This window comes from Anopheles arabiensis, chromosome 3 (genome assembly GCF_016920715.1).
Source record: "Anopheles arabiensis isolate DONGOLA chromosome 3, AaraD3, whole genome shotgun sequence".
In the NCBI taxonomy this organism is placed as follows: Eukaryota; Metazoa; Arthropoda; class Insecta; order Diptera; family Culicidae; genus Anopheles; species Anopheles arabiensis.
In genome coordinates, this window is record NC_053518.1 from 21528944 (window position 1) to 21548071 (window position 19128).

Genomic DNA, 19128 nt, shown 5'->3' on the forward strand with positions numbered 1-19128 from the left:
AAACAAAAAGGGACAGCACACTTTCTTGGGGTCGGGGAAAAAATGTGGGCCACGCACTGCTCGAAGAGGGGCACAAGCACACACACAGCTCACACAAACAAGCGCCAAAAAAAAGGAAAAATCCATCGCGTTGTAATGCGATTCTTGCACCTTGGCGACCGTAGGGCCAAACCAAACGCAAAGGCAAGACTGACAAGCATCGGCAGCGTCTTTTGCGGGCGTTGTTTTTTTCCTGCTTTTAAGAGAATAATCATTACAATTGCAAAATTGCGTTTTTCTTCTGGAGGATGTCTTAGTCGACTTTTTTTCTGGGTGTAAATTTTCCCTCCCAGCTCTCCGGCCTTTATACATGTTCCGAGCCCGGCGAGGCCCTCTATGTTTTGTTGCGTTTTACGTACAGCAGCTGTGCCCTTTTGCAAGTGCGTTTCCTTATGTATAGGTGTGCGTGTGTTTGTGTGCGTTTGGCATTAGTGTGCGTTTTTTCCCGCTTGCGTGTGCGATGATGTTGATGCGTGCGCTTGGGAATTCAAAGTTCAGCACACGATTGCACCATGTAAGGCGCACCATCACCACCACCACCAGCGTAAGGCGCACGAGTGACAAACTCCCCGTGCCCCGGGGCCGTTGGAATGGTGGCACCACAAGGGAGTGATTTACATAATCGATTTCGTTGCCGCTTTTCCGCTGGCGCAAAATGTTCCCTTCGCTTGCTCTCTGTCGCTCTCTCGCTCTTTCTCTCTTACACACACACATTGGCGAGCGGATGTGTTTTCCAGCACGGACAAATTCGGACACAAGGGCCTGCTGCTACATGCAATTCGGTGTCGGTTGTAAAGGCCAACTGGGCCGCAACGCTAAGCCAAGATGTCGCCATGGGCATGTTGTTTGCCGTTAGTGTGTGTGTGTGTGTTTGATTTATTGTGGGTTTCCTGTAAAATAAAAATTAATTAATATTTTGTGTTATTGATACAGTTAGTCAATTCCTGTTCTGATAACAGAGATTTCCATGAATAAAAATTTGATTTTGAATTTGGTTCAATAAGTAATTGAAATTTTGCGTCCAAAAATTAAATAAACACAAGCTTAAGGGAGGAAAAACTAATACAAATTCTAACGAAGCACATTAAATTAAAGACAGCCGAAGTTGAAGAATAAACAAATCTGGTTGCATGCATTCCAGCCACACGTTTCATGGCCTTGTTGCCGCATAACTAATTCAAATAAGGCGTCTTCACCTTCCAAAATAAAGAGAGAGAGAGAGAGAGAGAGAGAGAGAGAGAGAGCCCGGAAGCGATAGAGACGGTCTCAAGGACTCGAAAATGATTTTTCCTGTGAAATTGTGCCTTTTTTTCTCAACACATTGTTCCCATCAAGATAGAGAAAACATTAGCTAGCAGTCTAAAAAATGAATGACACTTCTCACAACGGCCCCCGAAATGCGTTCCTGCAGGTGCGTTTATGTAAATGAAGAAATAGCTACGTTCGGACGGTGTGACGACCATTGGACCTATTTAACTTTTCACTACTTCTTCCGATCCGGCTAGTTCAACAAGCCGATCAAGCTGTCAAGCGCCGGCAAGGCCACCTAGAACGAGCGCGATCGATGTGCTTCCTTTTTTATTTAACGACCGAGCCAAGGTTTGCTGACCTAGCGCGGCTGTAAATTATAAATCACTAATGCACGCACAATTACAATCCTTCAAAGAGGCATGAAATGACAGCAACAGCGCAGAGGTGGAGTTTAAAGCGGGAAGGTCCAAAGCTCTCGGTGAACAAATGTTTAAAAGCCCCAAAGATCTCATGGGGGAGTAGGCCAAAGAGAGGGTTGTATAGCCGTTACCGAAATAAATGTTGGCCAGGTGCGACATTATTGATTTTTGTCACAAGTTTCCCATGACCCACGCGATAGAGGATGTTCGGTTTTCATCTATTCATCTTCCCTCCCCTGGGGGCCACTTCTCACCCACTGTCTTGCGCACCGAATAAAGACGCGGACAGGGAAACTACTTACAAGAGTACCGGCACTGTTTGTCGAGATCCGTTGGCTTTTTTTGCTTCTTCTTCTTCTCGCTCTGTGTGTCCGTTTCCCATGGGTTGATTCATTATTCAACCCCGTTCGGGCAAGGGGCATGCGGGAAACAAGGATTAAGTTTGCTTTAAGCTTTGCCGTTTTGGTTAGCTGGGCGCCTCCACCCCGCCAGTTGGGGAACAAAAACCTCCCCCCATCTAAAAAGAAACACAATAAACATAAGAATAAAACAAAACAAGGAACACATTAAACTCCCAAACCCTTTTGCGAAAAACAAAACAAAAAAAAAACTTACCAAAAGTTTGGCAGCTTTTTTGGGGTGAGCTCCACATTAAAGTCCCTCTCTCTTGCACACTCCCCGTTTTGTGACACACGAGCTGAGGGGCGACCCTCACCCGTCTCCATCCGGGACGGTGCGTAATGTTCTGGGAATTGGTTTAGAATGTGGCCTGTTCCTTTTTCTTCGAGAAGTCGTTCGTTGTTGAAAATCCTTTTCATACAGATGTCTCGCCAAATCGATGCTTCCAGGAATCGTTACGCTACCAGCCGAAAAACGGGGGGCCCTTTTCAGCGTAAAAAGCCATCGCGACCTTCCAGCCGAAAGGAGGCACGCAAAAATCGATGGTGTTTTGTTTGCATACGAGCCTTGTGTTTTTCTTCTTTTACTCCGCGATCTAAAAAGGAGTAAAAGTGGTGCATTTATAAAGACTTTCATGGTGTTTACGTACGAATTGCATTCCAAAAAGTGGTTAAAAGATGGTAATAAATCAATTGTTTCAAAAAATTGCATTCAAAAAGCCTCGTCCAATCTTTTAAAAGGCTTGTAACAGATTCCTTATATCATGGAGCAACTTGTACACGGGCACGCATTTATCCTTCACGCTCGGCACCGTGGTGTAACACTTCCGTACTCTACTAACACCAGCTCAAAACACCAGCTTATCGTTACAACAGCATTAAAAAAACCCGCTAGAAATGTCCTTTACCCGACCATCCGGAGTTCGATGGCACAGGACAAGGACGAAACGGGCAGCGGTGGCAGCAGCGACGACCCGATCACTCACGCATTCAACTCCGCCACAGTTTTCCCTTGCAGTTTCACTTTCACTTTCCACACTGCACAACCACAGCCACTATCAGAGCGCGCGCGTGTGTGTGTGTCTGTATCTGTGCGCGCATAAAGGAAAACGCCGGCACATTTTACCGCTTATGCACATTCCGTATGCCCAGGGAAAGGATATTTGCTGCTAACATTTTCCCCAGCGCGAGAGAGAGAGAGAGAGAGAGAGAGAGAGAGAGAGAGAGAGAGAGAGAGAGTGTAAGGATGCTCTTCGTCCTTCCTCTTGCGCCAAATGCGATCGAAGGGAAAACCTGTACCATGGGCTGGTATTTGTGAATGGTTTCGCATGGTTCCATTTATATACTTCGCTTGCGAGAGGCTCACCTACACATACACACACGTTGTGGGCTGTAATGGGATCGTGGCTGTGTGCAAGAGAAGGAAACTGTGCCAAAAACTGGTCACAAGGCTTTTCCGGAGGCTCTTGGCTTACTGTCTCTCTCTCTCTCTCGCTCTCGTCCCATTTTCAACTGCTCTGGGTTTGTTTTTCCGTGTTCTGTACATAACGCTCTCTCGCTCTCTCTCTTTTCTTCTCTTTCGAACTGTGTCTTTCGTCCCGCTCACAGGACTGCACACACGCGGGGGTTGCCCTGCACGTTGTTAGGGCTGAAGCAAACGTGATGAGACCGGCTGCTGCTGCTGCTGCTGCTACCTTGCTGCAAGCTGCGTGGATATAACCACTATGTGATGCGTCCAAGCAGTTCACAGTGCTCCAAGCAGAATGTCTTTCCGTGCGTGTGTGTGTGCACGTTTTCGAACGCAACGGTACATGGGCTAGAAGAAGATGCATCCTTCGCACCAGTGTGTGCGCGTCACTGCAAAAGAAAATTGAGAGAGAGAGAAAGAGAGAAAGAGAGCGAGAGTTAGGGACAGTTGGTGCTGTTGGATGCCATTGCTGTACATAGTAAACCGACCGTTTCGTTCGTATACTACACCTTTCGGTGGAGCAGTGCTGTGTGTATGTCGCCTGCTCGGTACATTGGAGGATGGAGGAAGGTGGTTTGCTCTTGAACTATAAAATACACCGAACGCAGCGCGCACCAGGGCAAACAACAAAGAAAGCATTCCTCCTTTGGGTGGGGGAGGGGGAGGGAGTTGATGCTTCGGTTCGTTGCAGTGGAATGGAGGCGGTGGTGCGAGTTGCTGCTGCTGCTGCTGCTGCTCTATATACCACATAGTACATCATGCTGTCATCGTTTTGTGGCCCGGACTGGACCGGGATGGGGCTAAGAGGGAGAGGATGCTTCCGTGCTGCACATGGTGTTCGGGTCGGGTGGTGCGTTTGGAAGCGGGGGCAGGAAAAAGCGGATGAGCGCTGGGCGCTGGGAAGGAAACGCGTTCAAATTGGTGAATAAGACGAGGACGACGCATGGTGGTTGTGTGTGTGTCCTTGGTGGGTGGGGCGGCGGTGCCGAAATGAACTCACGTTGAAAGTGAAAGCGACAGTGCCGGACCGGGCAATGGCAAATGGCGCTCGGTTGCTCTGTGTGTGTGTAGGGCTATGCCAGGAGCAGGGGTTATAATAACGGAGAGATCAACAATGGGAAGAGAAAATAATAAGAAACAGGAAAAGGAGAGGGTAGGAGGGACTCGGAAGAAGGACGATAGCTAGGACAGTAGCAGCAGCAGCAGAAGCAGCATCACCAGCAGTAGCAATTCGTAGCTGCGCTTTCGTTCGCCGGCACGGCACGACATTTGGTGCGCTGTGGGCGAAAGCGGAAATGGGCGAACTTTCTGCTTTCGTTAGAAGGCCTCTTGTTGATTTGTAGGACGGACGGAGCTGATATGTGGCACAACGGATGGAATTGGGTTGCTACAGCGCCGCACCGAGCTCTGGCCATCCCCTCCACTGGCGTTCATTTCACTGTCTCCGAGGCTCCAGGAGGCTTATCGCCCAGCTTCAAATAACCCTGCCAGCGTACAGGCCCGGAGGCCGCTTTTCCCGGACGGTTGATGCGTGTCGCATTCGATTTGCCCCGAGGTATATTGGATGCTTTGTGTGCGATAGAAATATTTGCAACGAAAGATGATGAACACATATTTTCTTCCGCTTTCATGCCGGCTTTCATCCAGCAAAGCATTGGTACGCCGTGGGACTTGTTGACTCGCATGCGAAAACATAACGCCAGCCCAGCCAAAAACTAGAATAGCAAACAAATGCAAATTCGATCGCCTTTCGAGCGATCTCATCTGGATCTTGGGGGAGAGTTTGTGTATGTGTGTGTGTGCGTAGTTTGCTTCAGAATTCTTCATCAGCGTTTGAGCGATGCTTCTCGACGGATTAGTCCTGTGAGCAGCCTCGGTTGGTCCTTCCATTTTTTCAATATCCGCTTGCCAATTTGATGCCTTTTAATCAAGCCTTGTCTAGGCGCAACCTTGCTGTCGATTGATGCGTTCTTTCGGGAGGGAGCGTGCTGTTAAACACTACTAGCCACCATTCCGGTAGCTTCGTTTTTTGAAAGGTGTGGGTAATAATGTTGCCTTCTACAGTTTAAATATTATCAAACCATGCTGCAGCCGCTGCCCGCTGCGTATTTGCGTTTGGCAGGCGCACGGGAACGCGCAACAACGCACAATCTGTTCCACGTTCCACGGCCGACCAGAGTGCCAGTGGGTGGGTGGTACCACCAGCCGATTGGAATTTGATGGAACGAAAAGATGAAAAATATATATTCCATCTGCCGGTGGGTGTAGGAGGGTGGTTGGATTTTGGAAATTTGAGACTCGCGCCAAGCGGAGTACGCAACAGCCGGGTGCGGTGCTGGAAAGGAAAGAATTAATGGCGTAATGGTTGCTGCTGGTGCGGATGCTGCTGCTGCTGCTGCTGCTGCTGCTACTATTACGCAACCCTCTCGTTGTGTTTGGTTGGTTTGCGCTTTTCCGGGAAAATTGGTGCCAGGGAAATGTTTCATTTTTCCAATTGGTAGAGCACGGGGGAGGCGGGGGTCGATCGTGCGTAGGGAAAGAAAGAAGCGAAAGTCCTTGGGAAAGAAAGGGTTGAGCCGCGTGGCGTTGGGTTAGGCGAATTGCTTTGTGTCTGCGCTTGGATGGATGAAATTGAAAAGGGAGTGAGAGAGAAAGAGAGAAGGATGATATTCCTGTGTGTGCGTGTGCCTGTGTGTTTGTTTAATCAAATGCCTCTTCCCGTGGCTGATCTGGCAGGTTCCATCCAGTTGGTTCCGCGTGGAAATGATTAATTTTAGAATGCACAGCAATTGGTATGGGTAAATTTTATCCTCATCGTTGCCATTGTTTCTGCAATGATAAACAACTATATAGTGAAAAATCATTCCGATAATATAATCTTATCAAATTAATGAAAGAATAACACTCCTTATTGCGTGCGCTTCATTGCGCTACTTACCCGCTTCTTCCTGCAGCAGCCGGATAGATGAGTAGGTTAACAGGTTTTTCTAAAACCCTACTAACGGAAACACTCCACACCGCATGACGAATCGCAATGCTCGAGTGCCGGCCAGGTCCTTACGGTCCGAGAGTCAAGTGTTGTGTGTTGCTCTTTTCAGCATGCAGCCATTCCCTGCTGCTGGAAGTACAGATGGGAATTAACAAATAAGAAGTCGAAAAAAATGTCCTACTCACCAACCGTTAAAGAGTTTCGCTTGACATTCGTACACTAAGAACTCGCATCCGCACACAGCCGCGTATGTGCGGTGTGTACCTCGACATAAATAAAAAAGTAGCCGCAAGAACAGGCCTGTTGAAGTGCAATTGAAACCCACCGGCGAATAAGGATGCTCCAAAAAGAATCGCTACTTGCTGGACCTGGCCCCCGCGGCTCGAGAGGACTTCAGGATGAAGGGTTTAGGAAAGGAAAAATACAAAAAAGAAAAGGAAAACGTAAATAAATGTTGCATTTCCGCTCGTTATAACAAGCTTCAAAAGATTGTGCCTTTTTTCGGGTTTGCTTTTGGCGAATGCCCACCGTACACACGCCACACACAGGATCACTTGCATTGTACGCATTTATTCGTTCCTACGGCGAAAGAGGGAAAGCATGAAAGAAAAGTTATACCATGAAGGATGCGGAATGGACCAAGAAAAACCTCCCCCTCTTGTGTCTCATAATTTATTACTTTTTTTGCGGTAAAAAAACCCTTCGCTCCATACCGGCTGAAAGGGAAAGTTTTGTCCTGGCGGGTCTGTTTTCCAACTCTCCCTCCCCGGAGGACACGATTCTTTTCCGAGTTGGGTCCCTTCCCGCAATGGCAATCACAACAAGAAGCGTGAGCAGTAGTAGTAGTAGTAGTAGAAATAGTCCCACTCACTTTGGCGGGTCGCAAATAACGGGGGACAGTGGTAGCAGTCGCAGCAGTTTCAAGGAACCGGCAAATAAGTGGCCCGACACGCTCCCGAAAGAGTTATATTTCTTGGAACGTTTTCGGGTTAGCCGTTGCGTAACTCGCAACTCGGCAAGTCCCTCGGAATGCCTGTCCCCAATGCGTTCCCGCGAGTGGCGTTTTTTTCTCTCCATCCACAGGCACTGCCTCGGCTATGACACACACACACGGCGCAAGGACGTGAAAAATGGCAACCGTTTCGTATTTGGGTTTGGATGCAAACTTTCGAACGAAGTAGCGACTACCAATACTACCCGTTTCCTCGGTAGTGGTTTATTATTCGGTTCGGTTTCACGTCAAACCGAAGTTTGAGGCCCACCTTTGGGGCCGGATGTGGCCCGCGCTTGGGTTTGCTAAATTTATGTTCAACTTTTTCACGTTGCAAAAGGGGCTACACGGGGCTGCAGGTTTTCCGAACGGACGAATCGAATCGCGAACGCAGGAATTATGTTGACACGGAAGTAAGGGGTTTTTCGCGAGACCGGATATAAGCGTTTTATGGGGAAGGTTTGCGACGAACGAATTATTGCAAAAATGTCCAACTAAAAAGAAGGAATGGGAAATTAGGAACTGATTTCATATACCTAACCGCCACCGAGTCACTATCGACTGGCGGTTACAGCCTGGCGTGTAAGGTAAGCATTAGAAAATTACGTTGTTTGGTATGCCCGAGCGTGCGTAACGCTCCGCAAAAGGTCAGCTAAGCGCATTCTAACCAACGCAGTACTGTAAAGAAGGTGCGGTTTTAGAGCAATAAGATAGGATCATCCGGGGGTAATATAAAGCTCTGCGGTGCTACAAATGCAAGTTGATAACATTAACGCTGGCTGCCCACACGACCAGTGCTGTATCTCTCAGGTGGGAGTGTAATAATACCAGCTCGGGTGCTGTAAATCTGGCCGCTACCGTAGAACGATCACCCGAGGCCCTACCCGCCGCCCAAATGCCAAAGGTTAGCCTGAATAGGCCACCCAAGTGCGAAAATAGACTGACTGCCTGCTACCGTGACTCCTCGCAACCACCCTTTTTGCTGTGTGCGATGAATGTTCCGTTCCGTCACTAGTAGTGCAATAATCATAAAAGTAATTACCTCCTGTTTTTGTACAGAAATCCCCCACCTTCCCCACGCCTTCGAGGCCAACTACCAACCTGGGATACCTGGGATGGGGAGGGAAGCGCAGTGCCGCGCTCGATCGTCCAGCCGCAACGCTGGTAACGCTGTAAATGTTGAAAGCTTTTGTATAGTCATAAAAATTAGTTTTAATAACCGAGGGTTTGCTGGTGCGTTTTACCATTGTGCGATGTAGAGTGGTGTGTGTGTGTCTTACCTCCTTCCAACTCTGTCTAAAGGCTTTGTGCGTGCGTGAGTGCGTAAATCGAGCCGTTGTTCTATGCTCCGGGGTGTATCCACCACCACCTGGTACGGTGGTAGTCCGCCTTTCCTTTTCCCCTACTCCTGTCTCCCGGGTGGCTATGAAAGCTCTTCCTAATCAGACATCCGGCGGCATATCCGATTACGACGATTGCTACGGATTTCGGGACAGAAAATTAATCCACCCCGAAAGGGGAGGCCACTCCATCTCCATTCTTTGCCTCTTCCCCTCGCACCAGAGGGAGGCTTCTTAAACCGGTGATAAACCTGCACATGCTTGCTGGTGTTAGTTAGAATTGACGTTAGTTCTGGGTGAAGCTCGGAGGTCATTTGATATTAATTTGCAGAAGCTTAATTTTTACGCCGTTGCACTATGGAAACTAGCCGGCTTAAGGAGTGGGACGGTTGGTGCGCTTCTAGCACATGCTGGTGCTGGTGGAGATGGTTTACAGGACATTACATCTCCCCGGGTTTTTTGGGGCAGTGTGTGTGTACATGGAAGGAACATTTCGTGTTAATGGCTAGCTAAAACCCTGCCGCTTGTTCTTGCAAACGACATTAGTATGTTGTACTACTTATTTTTTTGTTCTTTTTTCTCTCCGCACAATAGGCAAGTGGGTCCCGGACCGGACTGGCTTGGTGTGGTGGCTTTTGCTAGTGACCTCCTCGATGGACGATGTTGAGTTGTTAGTTTTTCAGTAGCACTTTTTTTTTGGCCGAAGTTAATTGCTAACGGAAATCCCTTGCGATTGGTTAACCCTACTAGTTGAACATTAGTTTTCAATTACGCAGCTTTTTCATTGGGACCCGCTTGCACCGCTCTGGTTTTTGGTGTAAAACAGCACCGGACTGGGTTGATGGTCTCGTTCTGCAGGTGGGACGATGCTCCGGAGGAGTGCTTTTTAATATCCTTTTTAAGCCGTTTTGATGATGATTCTAAAAAATGTGAATAGTTTTTTTGCGTAACGTTGGTATAGCTTATGAGCTGGGAGGGATTTTGAAAGCAATTTGGAGTGATTTACCATGATTTTTTGAGAGTTTTTCCGCAGCAAGAGCAATTTTCCCTATCAACATATTAGTAAACAAGCGGTCTGTTTACTTTGGGGACTGTCAAATTATCTAGTCACCTTGATTTTGTCAACGCTGCAGAAGCGTTACAGCTCGTTACGCAGGTAACGCCTTCGTCCTGTGATCCTTTCCAGGCTTTATCTATGGGTTTTAGCGTGCCGAAAAGCTGATGAAAATTATACCTTATCAAAGAAGTGGCAAACTAACAAGAAAAGCTAAACAAAAATTTATTTCATTTGCTTTTTGAGTCTTTTTTTCTCTCCCCAAATCCTGCTCTGCTCCGATCGGTTAGGAACCAGGAACTAGTAATCCGATCAGCGATGCCCATCACTCGCCGCATTAAATCAAGATGGCTCGAAATTGTTTACCTTTTTCAGTGCAGTGATGGAAGTGAAATTGCAAAATTTACTCGCGCCATGCTAGTGCTACGAAAGTTAACATTCGCCTTACCTGTTCTAATAAGATTAGGGTAAAATTATTATTTGTGGGAAAACAGTTACCGAAAGACTCGAGTAAAGTGTGCGGTGTTCGGTTGATTTCGAATCACTATTGTGCCGACCTGGTCGTCCCCGGTCCCGGAACTGTTGGAGGTTGGAATTTGCGGGAACGAGGAAAAGATTAGGCAAAATTTCAATTATTAGTTGCAATCATTCTTCCACCCGCCTATCATTCATCAGTAAAAAAATGGCCCCTTAAACTAATGCGTCACCGGTTTTTCCTCTCGATTACAGATCTCATCGACGAGTGGTGGTGCCGTCGCCCCATTGCTGGAGCTGTGAAAGGTAAGTGAAGAAGGATGGAGGAAAAGATGTACGGTCCCTGTGGCACTTTACCGGTGAGAAATCAAAGCATTTGGGTGTCAATGTGTACGAGACCGATTGGCAAATAGGCAGGTGTGGAGCGAAGTAAATTGGCCCCAGGAAGTGTATTGCCGGTGCTCTCACGAATGTAATGTCCGACCGAGAAAATTAGCTGAGCTTTGGAAATGAAATGCGATTAAAGATTAGCATAACAACGTTGCGGGGAAATGCCCGGTGTTGGCTACCGAAAATTGGTTCCGATTTTCGGGCTGACGTCGGCAGTTTAGCAGCAAGTGGAGGAAGCAAGGCTGTGTGGAACAACTGGTCAGCAAGGTGATGCTGAGTGCAGGCTACAATTGGAGCTTTCAGATTCTTCCGTAGAATTGTATAAGTTGAACTGATTGTTACATTTTAGGGAAACATCTTAAATTATTATTATTTTATAGCCGAAAGTATGACCACAACATCGATTCTGCTGAAGCCATCCTTTTTTCTTCTTCAAACAACCGCATGATGAATGTGCGAAAATAACGCCTCAACAGTCCATCAATATTTCAACCCCTTTTGCTGTAAACAAAACGAAAAAACAAATCCTTGGAAAAGGGCAGCACCGCTTAACCGGAACACACCGAACGTGCTGCTAATGATGATTGTTTCTTTAAGTTTGAAGTTTTAATTACTGCGCCAGCGTCAACCTAGAGCACACAATCCACCGGACACGACTGTTAGGTTCTAAGAGTGACCCCCTTCTTCCAGGCCCGGGCCCGGCGACGCCGATGCATGTCAGACGTCTATTAGACGACGAACCCGGGCAAACCATATTGCCGCGCGTGAGATTTCATTATTTGATAGCGAGAAGTTTTTCGGAGATTTGCTTCACGCTCGCAAACGCTCGGTTCGTTCCAGTGCGCCGTAGGTGCCAGCTTTGCAATAGTAGTAACACCGACACTCACTGAGTGTGTTAGGTTTAACGCGTCTCGAAACATTTCTGTTATCGGGGGATTTGTTTTTGTTTCTGGCACTGCTTGGAAGGTAATAATGAACAACTTTTGGCTGGTTTAGGCACTGCATCACCATGATTTAAGTTTAGTAAAAAAAAAAACATTTGGAATGAGCTGTACTTGTACTAGGAATCGTTTGATGTTCTCCTTTTCCTGTCAAATGCATTCTCACTGTCTAATTATTTGTTAAGCTACTAATCCTTTCCCCCTTGGTTTTTTAGAATGTTGATTCGCCGACTTACAAACGGTTGCGTCCAATTTTACCTTTCAAACTTCGATGGTGTACGCAAGCGACGGAACACAGCGCAATCCTTACGCAAAAGGGGGAAAATCCGGTTTTCTTACACGCACCCTTGGTTCTGTCTTTGGCACCAAATCATGCACCCAGCGCCAGGGAAGAAGGCCAGCGCACGTGCGTCCCGTTCCCGGGTTCGGTAATTATACCGCCGTTAGGTGTGTGTGTGTGTGGTGCGTATGCGAACTGCACGCAATGTCGCCGCAACGTGCGCATATTCCCGTTGCACGTCCACCACTTCATTCCCATTCACCGTTGAGGGGTGAGCGTTCCTTGTTTTAGAGCGTTTGTGTTGCCTATTTCCGACAACACAGTCTTATCGATCGGTTAGCACAAATGTACGAAACGCACGTTGAAGTCTTGAAGAAGAAAGAGAGAGAGAGGGACACTCTCCAAATTGCACTGAGCTGTGCTGAGATTGTGTGGTACCATGCCGCCTGTACTAAGAAGCACAAACAAAATAGATTGTTTCGTTCTTTTGCTGCGTACGTTCATTATGCATTTTCTTCGCGTTTCCGGCATTTGCGCGTTTTACGCACACGTTTAGCACCCCTTGCTGGAGAGAACAACAGCTCGCGGCACGGCACAGCTAGTTGCAAGTATAATTAAACAAGTAGCAGTAGCAGCGCCGCAACAGGAAAACAACCCCGACAAATGCGCGCGCGACAACAACAGAAACGCGTAACAAACAGCACGCGGCACAGCAATGGCGTGGCAGTCAGCAGCTACACACCACGAATGCGCGTATGCGTTATTCTTTCCCTCGCTTTCTTGGCGCATGGTTTTGGTCAATTTTCTTCAGCTAGAACGAGGGGGGGCATAGTTATACATATTTAAATAGTGTCGCGCTAGCCAAGCACCAAGCCAGGGACTTCGGCCGCTCGTGCCTGGAGTGACGCATTGCCCGATCGACCCTTTTGCCGCGGCCAATCTAATGTAAAGCAACCAAACCGGAAGGTGCACTCCGGTATGATGGCCAACGTTTCTTCTGATGGCGGACGAAGTGAGCCTGGAGGGTTGGGAATTAGTTGCGTATAATTAACCTAATTAGCAAAATAGGGGGAAAATGCGTCTTTCTTGCGTGGTGGTGGTGGTGTTGGTCGTACGCAAATGAATGCGCCCCGTTGCACAAAGAGCAAGCGCGAAAGCGAAAAGAATAGAAGGGAGCACTTGGTTCTGATACGGAATTGGAGTGTTTTGAATTTTTAATGGACTTTAAACGAGGCTTTGTTTTTCTTATTGGGAAGTTAATTTATTAACCTACTTTATAAACAATCGGAAAACAAATTAAAATTACTTATCTGATTGTTATGTTATACTTTTAGGTACTGGTTTGAGGGAACCATTCCAACCAAAGCACGAAACAACTGCATTTATATGTACCGCGGATCATTAATTGAACAGCTTCTTGCTACGCTTGGCAATCCCAATGCCAAGGCACGTTTGCACTCGGTGCGTGTGTGCATTTTTTTGTTCCATCCCAACGCACCAATTCCGAAGGCGCACCGTGTGCGTGATGAATCTTTCCTCCTCAATCCTCCGCCTTGGAGCCTACGGGGACACACGCATTCGGTGTGCGTGCGTGCTAGGGCGAACGGCACTAGCGCACACCACCTTACACCTGCTCCTGCAAGAGAGCGAGACACACGCTAAATGGAGAGAATTCGGGGAAAAACGGGATAGAAAAACAGCCGCACCAGAAAAGGAAGAAGGATTTGTGCTGGCAAAAGCCGTCCCTGCGTGGAGACCGTTTGCCACTGGCGGGAGCGGGAGCGACGCATAGATTCGGTGGCGCACGGGAATGGGAAACGCACTCTCGCCATTGCGAATGCGTTTGAAATGCGCATGAACCGATAAAATGACGCACAAACGCACCACCACCATCACGACTACTACACTTGCAGCAGGGAAGGTAGTCCCAGGCCGGGCAGGTCATCGAGTGGTGCAGGAATGTAGCAGAGTGGGGAGGGGGCATTTTCAGGCAGCGGCCTAGTAGAGAACCCGGCCTGCTCGAGCTAGGCCGGCCATGCTGGTTGCGTTTTTTGGGGCAGCGCGCTTGGATACCGTTTTTGGAAGCGTACAAAACCGAAGGGGTTTCGGTGAGTGGTAGAGGGAGAGATTGTGCGTCTCGCTACTTGGTGCCTACCAACCCACTCACTCTTCTTCACCCCCCAAAAAAACGAACGAAACATAAAACCATCATGAAAAGCCTTGTTTTGCCTAACGGGAGCGGGTGGACTCTTTTTGTGACACAGCAAAGGCCCACGAGGCTTCGGTTTTTTGCTCCACTGACTGGCTAGACCGTTTTGAACATTCTAGGCCGGTAAGCCCGTTGTCGTACGGATTCGGAGAGTTTTCGGCAATGCTCTCTATCCCAGCGGGATAGAGCGCACTGTTCATCCACTTCGTCTTCGTCTCATCTATTTCTAGTGTGCTTCCCTTTCCTTTCGTGCACGGGCAGCGCATCGTGATCATTCCCGCAAGAAGCAGCCCGTCCAAATTGGATTCTTCCAAGGACCTTTCTTTCATTTTCTTTGTTTTGTGTGGCCCTTGCGCTGCAGAGCACAACCAACCCGGCGGTCCACTTCGAGTGGGACTCTCCGCCCTTGTGTACGCAGTTTTTGCACGCGCTTGGTGGACTTGCATTGTGTGCGCTGTACGCATGGTGCGTTTTTTCCTCCGGAGTGCCTCTTCACAGTGGCACACGCGTACATACAGCGTGCACAGTGTGTGTGTGTCCTTTAAGAGATGCTTTGCTTTGTTTTCGAGTAGCTGAACTGATAACAGTCCCATCGCTCTTGATGTTTTACAGCAAGAGAAAAGAAAGCAGCGAACGGCGAATATGGGATGTTTTTAATGGGGGAATGCTCCTTTCTCCTGATGCTGGCCAAGTGCATTTGCCAAGTTTGGAGACACAAGGGAATATCTACTTGTCCCTGGGAGGTATGCTTTTGTGTTCTGGTTAGGACGATGTGTGCCTATAATAAAAACACGTATCCCTTCCAGCGATGTTCATCGTCCGTAGCTTCCCCGGGGGTAGCACGCTATTACGATGGCAATCTTTCGAACATTTTTGCTGCAAGAGAGCTCGGGGCACCAACGGAAAGCGTTATGCTTTTGTAGACTAGTGATGGGAAACATGAAGTTTTCGTCTGAATGAGCTTCTGGAATTGATTCCGGAATCTGCTCCGGATTCAGAATCGGTTCCGGAATCGGAACCGGAATCGGAACCGAAGTCGGTTCCTGAATTGGCTTGGGAAGTGGAACTGGAATCGGCTCCGGAATCAGAATCTGCTTCGGAATCGGAATCGGCTCCAGAATCGGATTCGGTTTCGGCATCTCTATAAGAATAGGCGTTTGGGTCCAATGATACGACGTATTGATAGCCGCAAAGAATTCAAATTAACTTGTAAACGATCCATTTTCATGGAGATTTCCAGACTGATTTCGCTTCTGAAACTTATTATTTCAATTCAAGATTCTAATTTCGCAGCTAATTCCAATTCTGGAGTCAATTCTGATTCAGATTCCGAAATCGGCTTCGGAGTCAACCCCGGAATAGACTTTGGAGTCAACTCCGGATTCCGGAATAGGCTCCGGAATCAACTCCGGAATAGCCTCCGAAATCAACTCCGCAATCGGCTTCGAAGTCAACTTCGGAATTGGTTCCGGAATCGCAATCGATTCCAGCATCGAAATCGGCTCCGGAATTGATTCCGAACACGGAATTGGAATCGGGTAGGTCCGATTCCGAGCTCCCACCACTATTGTAGACTCATCTAACATTCCTGCGATGCGACCGAAAGTCACTGTTTGGTTTGCGAGGCTTTTCCGAGCGACCATTTTTGCGGTCCCAAATCAGAAAGAATTGTCTCTAACACTTTGTTTTCCTTTTCTTTCGACTGTAGCGCCTGTGCAAGCGTATGCAATGATGAAAAAACGAGCTTTGTTGAGGATGGTTTTGGATGCAATTACCCCGAACGAACGTGTTCAAACTGTAGCAACGGTGACCGACCATCACAGGAAGATAATATAGAGCCGACGCACACTCGCAAAATCTGCTTTGTGCAACTTAATGCCAGGCGTGCGTGAAGAAACTGATGCGCTGTAAGAAACGATAAACCCGCTGCGTAGCGGTGCCGTTTCAGTTTTCAGTTGCGGTTTGTTCGCCTCCTCCAAAGCACCCACTCCAACGATCCCGTTTCGAGAAACAACGGCTTCTCGGTTAGGCGTTAATGGGCAGCACGCACATGTTGTTAGCTGGTTGGAAGCAGCTGATAGTGGGACGCGTGCTGGGGCTTGTTTCGAGGCTTTTTAAATGAGAAAAAGATCTCAAAAACACACATTGCACTGTGCGTTCTTTTCCCTAGTTTGTGATCGAGGTGAAAATCGGATCAAATATTGCAACTCGTTTTAATGCTTTATCACCCAATTCGCGAACCACTTTCCCATCACCTTGGTTCAGTTAATTGATGGGCCAAAAGGAATCTGTTTTTTTCTGCTTCAAGTGCGTGAGTTTGTCCAAAAAGTGCATCACTTCAGTAACCTTTTCACCTCGACCTCGATGGCAATCAGCATTTGTTTTTTGAGCAAGGGAAAAGAGATTGTGTCTGCCGGCCGGCCGGGTGAGCTGTACCTTCACGCGTCGGTTGGTAAGCCGTTTTCGCTGGCGGTGGATGAAATTTTGCCAACGATGGATCATTGCGCGAAACGCAAAAAAAAAAAACAAAAAACAAAAAGTGGTGTCAAGGCCGGAAAACTTACGCACCAGACAGACGCACCCACCGCTACCACCAGCAGCAATGGCCAGACAGTTGCGAAGGTAACTGTTTTTTTTTTTGTTTGCTGCAGGGAAAGGGAAATATAGTTTGGCGAACGCAATTTCAACCATTTTCCGTCCTTCTTCTGCTTGTAGGAACCGACGGTCGGATGCACTGTGATTGTGCGTGTCTGGGGTCTACGATTTTGCACTTCCAAAGAAACCCATTCGTGGCGGATCAAATATTAGATTCGGTAGGCTCAAAGCACTTCCAAACCGGCAGCAGACCAAACGTTGATTGAAGGAAGTGTAAATTGAAGCATGGAAGGGAACTGATAGTGAGGGGGGCTCTCCTTACCGTCTACGCATTGTTACGATCAAGATCACAATCGTAGACGAGCCTTCCAAAACCACACGGTCACACCACGTGGCCTGTGACTCAACACATTTTTGAACGATCAAGAAAGAGAGAGAGAGGGAGAGAGAGAGCAAAGCTAACACCGTTTTGGCGGCATTAGCCGAGGCGACGGCCAGACAACGGCACGGAGATGAAAGGAAGGTGCGTTACGCACTGCTCGTTGCAGCAGCTGTGCGTCAAATGGTGCGATTTTTGGGCAACCCCGAATAGTAGAAGCAACAACAAAAAAAAGGGGTTGACCTCCCCACACAACAATCTACGGTGACGCGTTTACTGACCACACTGCGTTTTGTTGCGATCCCTCCGGTGGAAGGCCGTGGCGGGTGATCGTGCGTAGCAACAAGCACGCCACGCAGAAAAGGAGGGAAAAGGTGGCGGCAGCAGCACCACCGCCACCGACCGACCGACCGACCGTCCGACCGGCTTTGGAAACGGAAATCCCTCCCCTTTTCCTCCTCTTCCATCACCATGCAGAGTGGCTTTATAGACCACCCGCCACCCACTTCTTCACCTCCCCCCCCCCCCCACCGATGCTATTGGCCTCGATAAAAATGCGTTTCGGGCTCTGAATGCGTGCGTCTATTGTAACGCGTATAGCCCGCGAGGTCGATGTCTGGGTCGACGGGCGCTCTGTGTGTGTGTGTGTGTGTTATGCGTGAGCCGTTAATTTTTGGCCACCAAACTAAAAAAAAGGTGTCTATTCAGCTTTTGGCGATACCGCGAACAGCAAAAATCAACAAACGGAAGAAGAAAACGACAAAGAGAGAGAGAGAGGGAAAAAGCCCGATCGCGCTAAATTGCGGTGCGTAAGCAAAAATGCGTAGAGCAGGTCAGGGTGGGGGAGTGGAGGAGGTCGGCCGCGATCGCTCGAGACGAGCAGATACAAAGAGAAAGAGAGAGAGAGAGGACAATAGAGAAGGCACTCAGATCAATATAAATTGAAAGCGTCGTCTAGGGTTTTTTGTGCGTTTGATGATCGAGGGGGATCAAGGCAACCCCCTTGGGCTCCTCCACCACCACGATCGTCGTTTTTGCAAATTTCGGTAAGCAGCTGCTGCCTGATGGTTTATGTATTGATTTACGCATTTTAACATCCGTCTCTTCTTGTCATGTTCTGTCTGTTTTTTCGCGTGTTTCTTCCTTTCTGCTGTTTAGTTTGACCAATTTTTTGGGAGATTTTATAGCAAAACCTATGGCGCTGCCAAAGGGGTTTGATTTGTCTTTTGTGTGTTGCGATACTGCACCGTTGCACACACACACACACACATTGGCCAAATGGGGGAACGCGGTGTGTCATTTTTTCTTCTTTCTTCCCGCCACAAAAGATCGACCGATCTGGCCGAATTTTCTTTCGCAACGAAACGGGACGGGTTTCGTTGTTTTAATTTAAAATGTGCGTATAAATATTAATGGCCAGAGGGGTGGTTTTTGTTGGGTTGCTGCTGTTCGCCAATTGGACAGTGCGTATATGCCTTTTTTCCTATCTCCTGGTGGCCGTCTGTTTTTGCCGTTTTCTTAACATAGTTTTTACGTACGTTTCAGTGAGGCAGGAGTGTCCTATTTATGTAATTAAGAAAAAAAAAAAAACTGAAGGGTGCTAGAAGTTGGTTAGCATCTGCTGCCGCCACGATCGCGATCATAAATGGGGTTTAAAATTGCCAATATATTGCGGATGTTTGGTTGGATAGTTTTTTGTTGTTGTTGAACCATCTTGTTGTGCGAAGCAAAGAATTTAATACGATGCGTGTTGTAGAAGATCATCCGCAAAGAAAAGAATAAAAAAACCAGTAAATTGCATTACAGGGTTATCGTCAGACCCATTGGAAATGCATTGGACTCATTCCTATTGGTTTTGTCCACAAAGGGTGCAATAGAATTTCAATTCGTTTCACATTAAGTTCATTTCGT

General features: G+C 47.8%; 1 protein-coding gene and 2 long non-coding RNA genes across 6 annotated transcripts in view; 1 reads left to right on the plus strand and 2 right to left on the minus strand.

Annotated features, from left to right (window-relative positions):
- LOC120900266 (zinc finger protein chinmo) overlaps nt 1-19128 on the plus strand; it is a 123905-nt gene that overhangs the window by 39855 nt on the left and 64922 nt on the right. For 2 of the 4 annotated variants that reach the window (XM_040307038.1, XM_040307041.1), the window contains exons 1-2: nt 10299-10537; nt 10679-10729. The gene's annotated coding sequence lies outside the window, so the exon portion shown is untranslated. Of the gene's footprint in view, nt 1-10298; nt 10538-10678; nt 10730-19128 lie in introns of those variants that run through there. The other 2 variants (XM_040307040.1, XM_040307039.1) reach the window with 2 other exon arrangements.
- On the minus strand, nt 6514-7136 carry LOC120900271. Its single transcript, XR_005739181.1, has 2 exons — nt 6750-7136; nt 6514-6690 (listed from the first exon to the last, which is right to left on the minus strand). It is a non-coding gene; the product is annotated as an uncharacterized LOC120900271 (long non-coding RNA).
- Nucleotides 8627-9958, minus strand: LOC120900270. Its single transcript, XR_005739180.1, has 3 exons — nt 9902-9958; nt 8836-9815; nt 8627-8725 (listed from the first exon to the last, which is right to left on the minus strand). It is a non-coding gene; the product is annotated as an uncharacterized LOC120900270 (long non-coding RNA).